Consider the following 3,534-nt stretch of genomic DNA (forward strand, 5'->3'; position numbering starts at 1 on the left):
AGCATCTTTTTCCTGTCTCACCTGATAAAACTGCAAACCCTCCTTTCTTAACCTGTTTTTGGACTCCCATCTAGCCTAGTAGGATCCCAATCTAGTTTGGGATCTCTAGGTTCTCTGTAACACAAGCAATAGCAATAAAAATAACAAAAGCCAAATGTGTCCCACCGTGATTATAGTTTTCTGAAGATAAATGGCTGGCAGGAACACTCAGAATAAACTGATATTTTCTTAAAAACTGGCAATGGATTCACACAGTAATCACTCAGAATGTGAAACGCCCTTTTGCTTGTGCTAGTTATGTGAAATAGAGTTCGTAAGATGCAGCTGGAATCTGTAGACACAACCATCAAACAAAGAAATTTCATAAAACAAATATAACTGTTCCACTCTGGATTGTCCTCTGTTCTCCCATTAATCACATTTAAAACATTTTCTGTTCCTAAAAGGATAAAAAATTAACAAACTAGTATAATTTTAAAGCTGATGCACATAATTAACTAGCTAGTGTTATTGCAAAAAAGACTCAGCATCAAAGTTATGCTTTCTTTTCCAGTGACACACAGACACAGAAGCCAGCTTTCTAAAGACAAATTCCAAACTGTCATTATTTTTCATGACCTTACCATTTTTTCCCAAGAAGAATTCCAAAAAAACAGTTTTATAGATGAAATTCTCCTTATATTATTCTTCAATAAAATACTAGCTTAAAAAATCCTTTTTTTTTTCTGGTCAAAAATCCATTAACATCCATTAAATAATTCAGGTGAGAAAACTGCTTTTATACTACATAACAGCAAGAGCTATCAGTTTAAGGAATTATTACTTACTGTTCTTTTCTGGAAGGCTGCAGATGGCAGGATGTAAGACAGTTCTGCGCTCAGTTCAGTATCCTAACGATTCTCACACAGGAACATTTTTGTTTTGTTTTGGTTTGGTTTAGGTTTAGCAGAAGGCTGTAGTGATAACACAATGAATCAAAGCTTGGGCTCATTGGCTCAGTGCCCTAATGGACAAGGATTACTCATTAACAATTTTTTCTTTGCGAAACTCTCCAAACACAGTCTGTATTAAAATGTTGTGAATCCCAGCTTGTCATCAGCACAGGAACTTGAGATGCTTATTAATACTCTGGCTGGGTGTGGGGGGGCAGTTGGCTGAAAAAGTGGGGTGATGGTACCTTGTTGCTGATTATAACACTTTTCTTGCACGTGTACATTTTTATGACACTCTCAGCCTCCTTGTCTTTCCCACCCAAGGAGCCCAGATGTCATTCCAAGACATATACTTGACTTCTAAGTATTTCTGTTATTCTTTACACTACTTAGGGGAACTGAGCATTAGACTGAGTACTGAACAAGCAGAATGGGCTATAAATTACAACATCGCAGGGATTTGGGGACATTAAATTTCGGTTCCTGGATCTGCCACACTCTCTAACAAACTGCATCATTTTGATTTGGGCTCATCCCATAAAGTTTTAGGCATAAAAGCGAGGCCCTTAACTTTAAACCTAGTAGACTCATGCACCTTTCGTCCACAAGGGGAAGAACTTGGTACCTGTAGATGCTGAATACATCCTGGGTGGGCTGCACTGCATCCAAAAATGCTGAGCTCTTGCCTGTGACAGAAAGGGGACCTTGAACAACTACATCCCCACTTACCCAGTAGAGGAATTTAAAGTAAAGTGGAACGAATCCAGGCTGTTCTGTTTCAACATCCCACCTACACAGCAAGGGTAATAATTCCCTGTTTTGCATTGCTAAACATATCCAGTGATCTGGCAGTGGTATTGAGGCAAATTTCAGCCAGAGGGGACAGCTGGCAGCATCACTCGTGGTAAGTGAGTTCATGTCTGCCACATGGTATATGCTCCCCGTCCTTCTCTACATATTTGCACTGTCTGATCAAGAGTGAATACACAGAGACACAAGCTGTACCTCCTACTCCAGAAAAGAGAGGCATCGAGCAGCAAACACAGTCCTCTCTAGGAGAAAGGTGACAGCTGCTGGCCCTGAAGTTACCAAGAGTAAAATTTCCTCACTTTCCCCCAGTTTAAGAGAAAAAAATAACTTTAAAAGGTATATTCATCGTCAAGCTTATATCAAGGAAACCGAAACTCTCTATCCTTCTCTTCAAAATGTAATTAATAAAGGGTCTTTCTCATGTGTTCTGTCCCTTGCAAACTCAGCCGGTGGCCAGCCAAACACACATGGTATGACAGGTTTCTGAAGAGATCAATGGGAGAATGATGCCATAAGGCTGTCACTGGACACTAGCACTCCCAAAGGGGTACTGTTTTCAGGGATTTATGCCTACAGTTCGTTCCAGCAGGCACTGGCCACATGATAAGTACATTTAAGACTAAGGTTCGCTCAGTCCTCATTTCTGACTCTCTGAAAGCCATCACTACTGTAAACGATGAGATTTCTGTTTTACAAATTCGTGTTTAGCAAAAATGACAAAGTACTTTCAAATAAGAGAATTCTTCCTAAACAACCCTACCCACAGGAGACAGGTGGTCTTCACAGCTCCAAACATGCCAACATCCCACCTGACACTTCCCAGTAAATGTCCACTCCAGTGGTGCCTAGAAAACATATGCCAAAAAACCCCCTCTCTCTTTGGTCATCCTGAGGCCAGTGATGGGATTTGTCCCTTACCAGGTGAAGAAGCAGAGGCTGAGTCAACAAGTCCAACAAATGTCATATTATGTCTCATGGAGCTTTCCATCTCTCAGCTAGTTTTGAAGACCTTAAATCTCTTTTTCAGCTTTCAGTCTCCTGCAGCATTAGTCCTAGATAGTTGGTGGCACAGAGCAATTGCTATTTAGAAGCCCCTAGAGACCAACCTTCAATAAAGGTTCTTCCCCAAAAAGCATTTTCCTCTATGTGGATGCTGTTTGTCAGACACTGAAGAGCTCACCACAAAGGAAACCAAATTTAATACCTCTGTTCACTAACAAGTTTGTTGCATTAAAACATTTTTTCTTTCCTTACAATAATAGAGAGGCAAGTGGCAAAGTGGTGCTTTGTCCACTAATCAATACTTTCAAGACATTATTGGAAAAAGCAAACAAAAAATCCACATGATCAAAAGAGGAGATGTTGCCTGTAGCAACGACATGTGGCATTACTAGTTCAAGCCAGGTGTTCATATTTTATTGTGGCTGATGTGCAAATGAAAATTGAACAGAAAGGAATTAGAGCAAATCAGAAATATCTTCTGTAGTGTTATAAGAGGCTGCCTACACAGCATCAAGGAAGAGAAGAGGAAGGGAAAAGATTAAAATCCAGTTACTTATAAATAGAACATCTGTTTTAAGAGAGCATTGCATGCTATAATTTTTTAAATTTCAGAAAATTAATTGACATCCTAAAACTTCTCTAGACAATACTAACATTATTTCTGTAACTGACAAATAGCACTTGTTCTAAAATATATCCATGCCATTATCCATGCCAAATACACATTCAGCTACAAAAATAGGGAGATATATAACATTCAGGGCTAGAAATCTGTCTGCCTAGAAAATAC

At 39.3% G+C, this 3,534-nt stretch overlaps 1 protein-coding gene across 1 annotated transcript in view; it reads right to left on the reverse strand.

Annotated features, from left to right (window-relative positions):
* Positions 1 to 909, reverse strand: part of NR1H4 (nuclear receptor subfamily 1, group H, member 4) — a 41,304-nt gene extending 40,395 nt beyond the window's left edge. The window contains exon 1 of the mRNA XM_009580139.1: positions 828 to 909. The gene's annotated coding sequence lies outside the window, so the exon portion shown is untranslated. The remainder of the gene's footprint in view (positions 1 to 827) is intronic.
* Between the last annotated feature and the right edge of the window lie 2,625 nt (positions 910 to 3,534).

This window comes from Fulmarus glacialis, unplaced genomic scaffold (assembly GCF_000690835.1).
Source record: "Fulmarus glacialis isolate BGI_N327 unplaced genomic scaffold, ASM69083v1 scaffold10436, whole genome shotgun sequence".
Lineage (NCBI taxonomy): Eukaryota > Metazoa > Chordata > Aves > Procellariiformes > Procellariidae > Fulmarus > Fulmarus glacialis.